The 12,716-nt window shown below is 40.3% G+C and overlaps 1 protein-coding gene across 5 annotated transcripts in view; it reads right to left on the bottom strand.

The window, feature by feature from the left end:
• Lrrc4c (leucine rich repeat containing 4C) overlaps nt 1–12,716 on the bottom strand; it is a 1,134,576-nt gene that overhangs the window by 16,228 nt on the left and 1,105,632 nt on the right. For 2 of the 5 annotated variants that reach the window (XM_010612538.2, XM_033756471.1), the window contains one exon: nt 7,405–7,456. The exons of the other annotated variants lie outside the window; for them this stretch is intronic. The gene's annotated coding sequence lies outside the window, so the exon portion shown is untranslated. The remainder of the gene's footprint in view (nt 1–7,404; nt 7,457–12,716) is intronic. 5 annotated transcript variants of the gene reach the window in all.

Below are 12,716 nucleotides of genomic sequence, written 5' to 3'. Positions count from 1 at the left end.
CCTGTTCAGGTTAATAACAGCAAATAACTAAGGAAGCTTTTTAAAAAATTTAATAGGCTCATTTGGAACCTAAGTCCTCAGCAAGGCAGGCAGGAAAGGATCTGATTTCAGAAAGTTGGTAATGCAGTTAATGGCCTTGTTTCTACTGCTTCCTCTAGATTGATGACTGGCTGGGAGGAACTGATAGTCATTAACCCCCAACTGCTCATTAATCCTTGGAAAAAGTCCTTTGCCGAGGTCATCATTGCCTTTCTGCAATGTTGAAAACAAACAAATCAAAAAACATCACCCAAAAGCAATATGGATTTTTGTAATGAGTAGTGCAATTTAAATTATCATTCAGGGCAATCTGAAGAGAATAAGCATCACATATATAGAGCGTCATTCAGATTTTAAATTCATCTTGTTCATTATTAAATGGTACAAAGTCCTCATTCCCTAGAATATACAAAAATGTATATATGTTAAAGCCTAGGATTCATTTTATAATAGGTTTCTGGGAAAGAGAAACTCTTAAAATTTAACTCAAATGATCTGAAATTCTACGTATGCTTACCAACATTTTGGGAGGAAACATTTTGTGAGGAAGCATTTTGTGAATCTCTAATTCAATAAGTCTCTGTCACTGAGGTTTTGAAAAAGGATGCTAAGAGAAATCTATTTTATCTGTATACCAATACCAGGGTATTACATTGAATAAATGAGTAGATGCACACTCGTGTGTGTGTGTGTGTGGTTGCAATTGTGGGTAATTTTAAGTAGTCTGGATGTTCATAGAAGACTAATGAGGTTTGCACAGTAACTGAGGGGAGCCACGCACAACTGGGATCTGGCAGATTATGTAGGTGAGGAAGTGACAGTTTTAGCAACCTACAGAGAAAAACAGACACATTTTTTTCAATCCTATTTCTGAAAGCCTACAAAGAATCAAGCCAAATGCTCCCTTCTTGACACTTAGAGCCCAGTGTTTCCTGTTCAGGATCCCAGAGTACATTATTATGCACAAAAAAACGAATTGGGCCAGGGATTTAGCTCAGTGGTTCTGCCACCTGCCTTGCAAGCACAAGGACCCAAGTTCAATCCCTGGTACAAAAAACAAAACAAAACAAAAGAAAAAAAAAAACATGAATTATAAGACAGCAAAAAGTGCTAGATAAGACTGCACAGGCCATTATGTGCACCTATAATGTTGTACACCTAACAATAATGTTGAGCACATAACAACAGAGAGCTAAGAAAAAGGTTTGAAAACAGGACTGCATGAAAATAAGTGTGAGTGTAAGACAGATACATGTCTCAGGAATTAATATTGAAACGTAATGTGAAAGAAAATAGGAGATGTAAAGTAACACCAAATTGTGAAAAAAGAGACAAAATAACTATTAAATTAGTATTAAGATTCTATATTAAATCATGAGGTAGATTGTGGGATTTGATTTTTTCTTCCTTTTGATGAAGAGTATGGATGAAAAATAGTAAGGGCTATGGATAGAAAGCAGGGAACCTAGAAAGTATCGCAACGTACAAACTCAGATGATGAATATCTGAACTAGGCTTTGAGTAAACTTAAAATGTAGGGTAACATGACATGATTTTCATTTCTCTGCTATGGAATTCTCACTTTGTGAGACTCCTTCTGTTTGCTCAGCTATTTAATGCCTGGCCCATCATTGGCCTTTCTGAGTTTTGTGTATCCCAGAGTCCCTACAGCACAGGAGCAAGTTTATACATCTAGCCCTGGCTCCTATCGACTAAGAGCCACAGCCTTCCAGTTTCCAGCATGACTTAAGAGTTTAATAAATTCACTAAAATGACCCGCAAAAAGCTGATAAGGAAACTCTCTTTAATTGAATCTGTGTTTATGAGATCTGAGCAAGGGGAGGAAACAGAGTAGACGCTGTGATTTCCAGGCAACGTCACTTAATCGGCATGCAGATCACAGGGACGGCCTCCTAATGGGAACTGGTTTCAAGTAACCTCCCCATTATTAATGCTGCATATTGAGGAACCTTTGGTGATGACATGTCAGATAATGGAAATGACTGGAATCAGTGATTTCCTTGTTTCCCCCTAATGACCATAAAAGCGGAAATTAGTCAGCAAATGCAGACATTTAGAAATCCCATTCTTATTTATTTATTTAAAGCTATCCACATTTTGCTCAGTGTCAGGTAAGCTGTAGGTCACGCACATTAAAATTCTCTTTGTGCACAGCTCCTGCATGTGCTCTCAGTTACCATATGCTACAGATTAGTTCCAAAATCTCCCTCTAAAGTCTCACGTGTTTGGATGGTGATGATCATGAGGAACACATAATCACCATTCATTCATTCATTCATCAGTGAGTTCTGAAGCTGGACAAGGGATTAGGAGTGGGAGCCTGGTTGGAGGTGGATCACTGGGGTGTGGCCTGGAAAAGTCTGTCCTTATCATTACGTCCGTCTGGCTTCCCTGACAAGAGCAACTTTCTTCCACCAGGCTCCTGTACCATCTCATTTTTGCCTTGGAGCCAATCAGCCATGGACTGAATGCACTGAAACCAGAATCAGACACCTTATCCAGTAGGCCACGCAGCCCCACACTAAATGCACTGAAACCTTAAGTCAAAATAAAGCTCTCCTCCTTTCAGTTGAGATGTCAAATACTTTATCCCAGTGCCCAGAAAGTGACTAAGACATGTACTTGCTCTCATTTATCATAGAACCTTACAAAATGACAGCTCAATTCCAAAATCAATCAACAGTAGCTAACATGGGATCATACCAAGTCAGAACACCCTGTATGTTCCTATATTTAGAGCACAATTTGCAAGCATATGACATGGAGAAAAACTACAAATTCATGCAAAAAGCAATAAGAAATTAGGTCTTTCATAATACATTAAAGGGATACATTCAGACCTTATTCAAGCCTTTAGTAGTAACCTACTTTTGCCTTGGTTTGGATGATGAAAATTTCTTTATTGGTTCCTTTTCTTTTCTGTAGAGGATGAATTTTTTAAAAAAGAATAATTCAATCTATAAAGCACAAAGCTGACTGCCAAATTCTCATATGGACATAAGAGTTTTTGGGTGTAAGCTGTACATACTTTCTGTACCACTCTGTAAAGTCAAGAGCGACCATGTTTCCTTTCTGTGCCAAAGGCATAGTAGAAAGATAAATGGAAAGATGAGTAGAAAGCCTAAAATATTTACTATCCAAAGGCCCTTCGTAGGGCCTTAGCTTCCTGGCATCCAGAGACACTACTTTGCTTAACCACTCCGTTCATTCCAAAGCTACCGGGATCCATTCCAAAATGGAAGAGAATATTAATAAAATTTATTTATACCTAACTTTTATCTAAGAAATGAGAAACAAATAAAGGTTCACTAATTTGTCAATGGTGCCATGTTTCCCATAAGTGACAAATGCCAGCCAAATAGGAGGTTCTACCACAAAGGGGCTGCCTGTGGCCTTGCTGCTTGTTCGTGGGCTGTGGCACGTGGTGACAAGCTGCTAGGTCTGCATGGATGGCTGTGTGCCTTTAGGCTTTTCCCTTATGGAACTTTAACTAATTAAACATTCACAAAATGGGCAAATTGGCTTAAAATGATTCTTTCAAAAACAAGGTAGAATGAGTACCCTGACAATGGGAGTACAGGGACACCAGAGGAAAAAAAAGTAGAGCAATGTTTTACCTCCAATATCTCTTTGAAGCCACAAAATGATTAAATGGTACGGAGATGTTCAATGTAATTAATTATATAGATATGCATGTGTGTGTGTGCATATGAGCAAGTGTGCATGTGTAAAACACTCTCAGCAACAATGATGCTCATCCAACTCTTATCCTAGTTCTGTTCCCTCACTTCTTTATTGTGCTAACTCTTCTGCATTCACCAGCCATCCAACAACCCCTCCACCTGATACACGGAGTCTCTTGGATTTGTTTTCTCCCCACATCATAGCTTTTCTTTCATCAGCAACACTTGGGCTTATTGCCGTGGAAAATCAGTGCTGTACCTCTCTGGGGCGCTGAGGATTATGTTTCCATGCATTCCTTTCAATTCTGAATGAATAATCTGAACAGCGACCTACAACACAGGTTTTGTAACTATGTTTTCCTTTTATCTTCTTCTCTCTCCTTTTGAAAATGTCTCCCTTAGAACATGCGGAAATATGAGTCCCTATCTGCTAGAGTTTAGCACATATGTGCAATACACGATGATTACATTCCTGTGAGATTTTGTACGTGCACACAACATGTCTCCGTTCATTTTCATCACTTTCCCTTCCTCCCCCTTCCCCTCCCTCCATCTCCTTCCCCTTTTCCGAGAGATCTATTTTCTGTCATCTACCTTTTATTCTGCTTTTTAATCTACATTTTGTGTTTCTCACATAAGAGAAACCATGCGATATTTAAGATTGTGTGTCTCATTTATTTCACTTAACCTGATTGTCTCAAGAAACACCCACTTTTGCTACAAGTGATTCCTTTATCCTTCTTGATGGCAGTGTGGAACTCCACTGTCTTTTCTTTCTCAGGGTTCTTGGGGTAACTTGAGAGACTTCACGAATACTGTAATAATTTTAAGCTGTAGATATTAGGTGGACTTGGAAGACTGATCACTGCCTTGCAATCAATACTAAAAGTAGACAAGGCAAAAGGATTGGATGAGTGATGAAGAAAGACTCAAAAATATTGAGCTGCTTATGAGTGAGGTTCTGAGTAACGTACATAAGGAATTTTATGTATTTCTCAGAACAACCCATGAAGGACAATCCATTCTCCTACCGTACAGAGAAGGATTTACTTGCTGTGTGGTTTTACTGCCTACCCTAAACCACACAGTTAGTAACTCATCTCACATCTGTCTAAATCTTCTGCTTTTACTTATGGTACTGTGTGGCTACACTTTCCACTAGTTGCATAAGCTCTGAATAAATGACTTACTCTTTGGGGAGCTCACTTCTAAAGACACGGAGAGAAACACCATTACTATGATGCAGCAGCTCCATTATCCTCTCCAATCCTAATAAAGCCCCATTACTTAAAAGTGCCCATGTTCATTTTGTCCTCCAAAAGCTGAGCTGCAACATCTGAGCACTTATCTAACGTTTTGGAGCCAGCTTAGGATGGAATTGGACCAGAACCAGTAGCTTCAGATTTGTTTTCCTTCCACACAATACCTGGCAGCAATATCTGTGGAGTTCAGGAATAAAACTCATGTAAAGTAACTAGCAAAATAACTGGTACCCAGTATGTACCGAAACATAGTAGGCTTTATCTGTCCTAAATCAATTCCTCCATTCTCTGGGAATAGAAGCTGCACAACGCTGTAATAGCCATTCAGAAAATTGGGATGGAGGAGAAAAATCCTGTGTTGAATAAAACAGGGAAACACTACAGTTACAGATGAAGGAGGAAATAACATACAGACTGTACCTTACCTGGCAGTCCTTCTTACTAATAGTCCTTCTTACTAACGTGCTGCCTTGGCAAACTTCACTCTTGATTCTTTTCCTTTTGAAGCAAAACATTTCCAGCTAATAACACAATTACATGTAAGTATCAGGCCCATTTTAGTATTATTGCATTTGTTCAATCTGAGTCCAAATTACTTCCTCAATGTTAATAACATGGGGGAGGAAGAAAAGGAGAACATGGAAGGGGGAGAGAAGGAGAAAGCAGGGCAGAAGAGGAAGAAAGGAGGAGAGGGACATTAAAGCTGAGTAAGGACTGGGAAAGTTAAAAAGGAAGAAGACTCACACAGAATGACAGAGAAAAACAAAGAGCTATCAATGTTGTAAATAGCCTCAAGTCCAATAAATGTCAGTTAAACTTCCTGCCCATGGTTTCTATGGAAACCCCTTAAGTTAAGATTGGAACACAGACATTTTTTGGACTACGATTCACAAGCTGTTTATTTAATTATGATGAAACATGAGACTGTTAGGGACAATATTATTATCGTACTGATAGCATTTAGGATTCAACAAATCGGTACCGCAAAATAAAAGGCTGATTTAAAAACAAATCATTAACTTCCTGTGCATGGAATACACATAAAACGCATCTTAGTTTTATTTTTTTTACAGGATTTCTCATGTTATTTCCCTCGGGTGAACCCCAAATTAGCTAAATCGCTTTCATTTAATAGGGAGTTCTCCGGAAGCAACCTGCCAATGATACCCCCCCCCCGTGCCCAGTGAACAAAACCAAGGTCAAGCTTATTTTCAATTAAACCCAGGACAGCACCAAAGTGCAGCACAGCTGGAAAAGCAAGCACATTATTATCCCATAGATCATTCGCGAGCAATGAAAAGGTCTCCAGTGCCTTTCTGTTTTATAGGCATTTGAATATAAAAATAAAGTAAATAGCTCCAGATTATCTTTTGCCTTCCAAAATAAACAACAAAACTTTCAGGGCATTTTTCCTGCTGGCCTGGGGACACATGCTTTGGAGCCATCGCTTCTCTGTCTCCAATGATTGGAGCTCATTTTCTTAACCAATAATTGGGCCACCGAGAATCACGTGACCGATGGCCTCCTTCATCCCTTCTTCCTTCGCTCCACACAGGTGTTGTTTTCAGCCAATAATGTGGCAGGCACTGTGCTAGACAGAGGGAGTCCAAAAGAGTAAACCCAGTCCCTTTGGCAATTATGGACTCTTTGGAAGGGGATGCATTAAATCTGGAAGAGAATACCTGTTTACGGAGAGCCAACCACAGCCCACAAGGACCAGACTAAATAAGTACATAAACCGACGATCCTAACTTCAAGGAGATTGCAGTTGAATGGAAACACAAAAATGCGTAATTATAAGTCACAAGGCAAAGAGCCAGGATTCCTGCCTGCTGCCTCTTGCACTTCTCTCTGCAGGTAAAACTACCACCCATGAAGGCCCGGCTGCCGCTGACAGGAAATGGATTTATGTAAACATATACGGCATGGTCGGTTGGTGGAGGACAGCTACAAAGGGAGCTTCAGGAAGATTTTGATAGGAGAACCTCATTTCCAGTTGTGCTAGTGAAGCCCCAGCCTTATAAAGTCCAAACCCATAGAACTGGCTGACTGAGCAGTCAGTCCCAAGAAGCAAAGCCCAGAGGAGTCACCTCTGGAGGGAGGCTGGGCTCGGGGAAGCTGTTTCTAAATTGGCAAAGGGAGACAGACAGAGAAAATTTGCAAATCTGACTCCGTGAGTATGTCCCCAGCACCACCACCACCACCACCACCACCTTGTAGCTTATCTTTTAAAATTCGACAGTGGTTTGTGGTGGCTGGGCTTCTCACAAATTGCCTGTGTGCGTGAAGCCAGCCACTTCTGCTATTGGCCTTGACAGCGTATAATGAGCCACTTCACATTCGCGCTGCTGCGGGCTTCAGCACACTGCGGGAACCGTTTAGCATGAATCATCACCCACCTAGCTCTCCACTGGGGCCTCGATGCTGTAAATAGGCAATGTGTTTGACAATCTAAAAACAAAACACAAAAAAACAGGTATCCATTAGAACCCTTCAGCACATTTCTGGATCTGTCACTGCCCCCCCCCACCGCCGCCGCCGCCACCACAGTCACCACTGGTGACAGTGTTTATTCAAGTACCACTGTAGTTTACAGTGTTCTGGGCAGAAAGCCAAGGCTGCTAAGTTAAGCACTGGCCACTGCATGTTTTTGACTGCCAATTAAAAAAAAAAAAATCACTTAGAGTCAGAAGATCTGTAGTCCACACTTGGTTCTCACTTACTAGATTCATGACCTGAAGCAAGCAACATTTTCTTTCTGAGCTATTATTCTGATCACGAGTGCCTCAGGAGATCAAAACAGACAGGGTCTTACGAGAATGAATAGGAAAGAGTTAAACAGAACACTTGATCATTAAAGGCAAATGACATGTGAAAACCAAAACAAAGGCATCTGCTGCAAACTCCAATTGGGGTTTTTCCCCACCCCCCAAACTAGAGCGACCCATGATCTGCCCCTCCCCCTCCCATCCTCCACCTTACCCCATTGCTCCTGTGGTGCTAGTAGGGTAAGAATTCGAACTGAGTACTGAAGGCAACAAAATCTTGGATCAAAGAGGCACTGGGAGACAGGCTCACGTCTTACAAAGCATAATAAAAGTAGAATAAATATTCTTTAAATTCAAAATTGCAAGACTTTACGTCTCAAGGCGGCACAGACTGTAAAGAGGAAACCCAAAGTAACTGCAGACGGAAAGACCCCTCGCAAGGAGTATTCGAGATCCAAGGACACACATGGGCATTGAAGTCACCACGTTTCAATCAGGAGTAGGCTTCGAAGGAACAAGAAGGAGGCAGGTGTTACAACCTTCAAGGAAGAGGAGGTGTGAAGCCTGTGGCCGCCTCCCTCAAGGAGGCTGAGCAGGTGGTGTGGTCTGGGGATCGAGCTTTCAAAGCTGGACATTTTTGTGTGTTAGATGGTTTTGTTTGGAAGAAATAATGTAGATGAAAGTATTTTTAAACTTCAAAGAAATACATTACTAGTAAATATTATTATACAAGTTGGGCCAGGATGTAGCACAATAGCTCTGTGCCGGCCTGGCAAATACAAGGTGCTTAGTTCAATCCCCTGTACCGGAAAAAAAAAAATATTATGCAAGCAAACGTGAATATAATTAAAAGGTATTTTCGAGACCATCTGTGCATTTTCTGCCACTGGCTTTAAAAATGTGCAACAGGCCCTTGTAAAAAGTTCCTCCAAATGTTGTGGTTTTGAGAAACCCTAACTACCTTTCAGCAAGACAAAGGAAAACTGAGACTTTGTTTCCATTTTCCTTTCCTCATATTCATTCCATGCCCTTCTTTCCTTTCCTCAATGTCTCCTACTTCCCCTTCCCCTGTGGAACTTTTCTGCCTATTTCACTATATCTATTATGCCTTGCGATTCTTATTTACATTCAGTTTCTCACACCAGAGAAACTATTTGGTATTTACAAGTCTGTCTTATTTATTTTACTTAAGAGTATGGCCTCGGTGTGCATAGGGAGGGGTAGAAGTTTGAAGGGAGGGCAGGGGATTGAGGAAAAAAAAAAATAAGAACCAAGACAGATTATAATAAAGGTACACATTTCCAAAGATGAGTGTCACTAAATTGTATAGCTAAATTGTACCGATAAAATTAATTTTAAAAGTAAGTACCAAAAAGATAAAAAAAAAAGAAACAGACATAAATTGATATATATTGGATTTGTGGCAACTTGTTAAAAAGAGGGTGGGTAATAATCAGTGGTAACAGAGAGGGTAGAGAAAAGTTGGAGTGAAATCCAGGCTTATTGTTAAATTGAGTAAGTAGTTCTTGGTTCTCATATTCAGCACAGTTTACCAGCATCTCACACAGTAACACTCTACTTACTGAAAATAACTCTCCATACTTGATGTCTAAGAAACGACACAGGTGACTTTCCGCCTACCTCAGTGGTCACTCCGAGCAGCTCCTATTGCTGGCTCTGCCTTACCTTATAAGCCACTGAATCTTAAAGTGGCACAGGTGTTAGCCAGTGAGCTCTTTATCCTTACTTTCTAGGTGCTCCTAGAATGGCTTTAAAGGCCATCTACAAACTGAACATGGACAGATCTCCATCTGCAGCTAGCTTGCAGACTTGTATATAGTAAATATTAACACAAGACCTTAACTTATAGGCAGTGAAATTTAACCCATCTGCATAAAAATCCCATCTCAACACTTACCCTAGAAACACTCTTTTGTAATGTAAATCCATTCGTGGATTTTAACAACTCATTTTAAGATCTTAACATGTTACAAATACTATTCCAGGGACAGTTACCCTAGTAGCTCAGGTCAAAGGCACCCTTGCAACTCCTGATTTGGTCTCATACCACTCAGCTTTGCACCCTATCACTTCTACACCACATAAGCTTGGTGTTTTAATACCTATGCAAGAGAAATCTTGTACATCAAGATTCCGGTCATTTGCAGATATCTCCATTTCTGCCTCCCGATCAATTTCTTCCTTTGGGTAACTGAACTATTCCATACCCGTGTTTAAAATATATTCCTCTTGTTTCTATCTCTGTCCCTGTTCAGTCTTTCCACCAAACAGTGGAGAGACTCTATCTAAACGAAAGTCCGATTGTATATCTCCTTCTCAATCTTCATTGGCTTCTCTTGAACTCAGCGAAATAGTGATGTCTTTCCAGTGGTCTATAAAACCATTTATATTTGTGGTTTTATCCATCCTTCTCTGACCTCTATATCACCACAGTTCTTCCTCCTGTAGGAGCACACTGGCTCCTTGCTGTTCCCACAACATAGCAAGCACACTGCTTCTGCGGAAACCTCACACTTGGTTTCCTTCTGCTTAAAATATTTTGACCCAGGTGGGCCGATAGCGCTGCGTGCACTTCATGACATCACACCCCTTTCATCCAAACGACCTGTAGACCTCGCTATTTTACTTCTTCTAGGACTCTGCCTAGTTTCACCTGCTCAGAGAATCCAGCCCCGGCTATGGTACCTACACTATACCCACTCTTGACCCTCTTTCTTTTTGACCCCCTTCTTCCACCACGCATGTTTTCATAGGAACATGCTAAAAAAGGGAAAGAGGTGATTCCGTAGCAAACCCTTTCAAGATTCTCTAAATTTGTCAGAATTCACACTTTTCTGCTCTTTTAACACGGTACACTGTTACTTTCAATGTAGGAAGGATGAGAAGAATATTTATTGATCAAGCTTCCGCTGCTGGTGCTAGTCACCCACATCCCACACACTGCTCGTGTGTTTTCCTTCCTCCTTAGCCTACGTGGCCCTCCGGACAGGTAACACACTTCATTTGGTGTGTGTGTGCACAGTCCAGTAACTGCCATGTACATGTTCAATAAATATTTCTCGAAGAATGAATCAAACAGCTTGTTTGGTAAAACAAGTTCATGCGAAGGAAAAAACAATGAAAACACATCCTGAATATGAACTACATAATTAGTACAAACCACCAATTGATTAAAGAGAACTCTGTGAAATTAACATGTCCCAGAGAAAAATCGACAGTTTTTTTTTTTGTTTTTATTTTCACGGTTCAAACTAAGCTTCCAAAGACAGATAATTATTTTGGAAATGTCTACTTTGTCAATCAAGTGTGTCAGATCTGTGAAAGATCCCTACCGGTTTACTCCTTTTTCTGTAAAATTTTATGAAGCCACCGAGGGATAAAGAGACAGTACTTTGATTCCAATGAAAAGTTTTCCAATTTTAAACTTCCAGTTTGTGGAAGGGTAATTAGAAGCAACACGAGAATAAGTACATTCGATTTCCGAGTTATAAAAAGATCTTATCTATTAATTACCGGTAGCAGAGTCCACAGGCCCAAAGCAGAAAAATCCATCTTTTCTTCTGCTATAGCTTTAAAACCCAATGTTGCCATCTGTACATATAGAAAGCTGAGGCATTCATCCATATGGTTTTCTCCGATATAGCAGCTCCGTTATTGTCACATCTCTGTGCTTCTACTCTGACTTACTCCTTTCACATCTGACTTGCTCTCAGAAAGTATTAACAGCTTCTTATTAGTTTTTTTCCGTGATTTTCTCTCCATTATTCCACTTATCACCGTGACGACTCAGAACCCAGCCGATCAATCAGTGCTTTTACCACTGCAGAGCTTGGTGCCTGGCATTTACTGCAAAATTATTTTTAATTAAAATGAAGAGAGCATCTATAGACACGGATGAAATCACATTCCTCCAAGTCCTCCTCTCTTTTGGTGTTATTTTGACGTGGGAGATCAAGGTATGAGGGTAGTAAACAGCACATACAAAGTGTTGTTGATTTTTAACAAGTTTTATTTATTTATTTATTTTTTTGTACCAGGGATGGAACTCGGGTCCTTGCACTTGCGAGGCAGGTGGCGGACCACTGAGCTACATCCTCGGCAAACAGTTTGGTGGTTTTAATTCTGTTTTGTTTGTTTGTTTTTTGTACCAGGGATTGAACTCAGGACCTTGTGCTTGCGAGGCAGGGGCGGAACCACAGAGCTAAATCTCTGGCTTGATTGTTAAATAATAGAACCAGGACAACTTCTGCGCTAACCTAGAAGAATCTCTACTCTGAAACAACACAGGATAGCTGTGGTATCTTTAAATGTGATATTTATCTTCATAAGTGTAGTGATGAAAGACAGATTGGGACCAGAACGTCATCATGAGTGACTTACCTTATCTCTCTTTATAACTGAAGATAAAAGACAAAAAGTGAAAACCACTGTGCATTATATACAGTTATCCCAAATTGGTGCTTTTGGCTACAAATACACGGTACACCTTTTCCCCAGTTTGATTGCTTCATTTTGAAAATGCCTAATAATAACAGAGAACCACAGGAAAATCAGAAGGGGTGAAAAATGCTGAAACTACCTCTGTGACATTAGCTCTACCCTGGGAGAGGATACCTTCCAGACCCCACCCATGGGAACTCTAAAGCAGCTATGAGCTTGACAATCAGAGTCTCCTGTCTGTCTGGCTGTTATCATTAAGCTAATGTTACAAGAGAATCAAATTGTCCTGAAGGCTGCTGCACTAGAACGCTTTTCAACCTGTAGAAAATTTACCAAAATGTTATTTCTTTGAAAAGTTTCTAAGATCTTGTGGTCCTCTAACATACAGTGCTCCTGATTTATTTTATTTACTGATAATATTCATTAACCTTACACGATGTATATTCCTTAATCTCTGAGCAAGACAAGGACACATTCCTAAA

The sequence above is a fragment of the Fukomys damarensis genome, unplaced genomic scaffold (genome assembly GCF_012274545.1).
Source record: "Fukomys damarensis isolate Sample0158 unplaced genomic scaffold, DMR_v1.0_HiC HiC_scaffold_27, whole genome shotgun sequence".
Classification (NCBI taxonomy): Eukaryota; Metazoa; Chordata; class Mammalia; order Rodentia; family Bathyergidae; genus Fukomys; species Fukomys damarensis.
The sequence above is the reverse complement of the archived record's forward strand: the minus strand, read 5'-3'. Positions and strand labels throughout refer to the sequence as shown.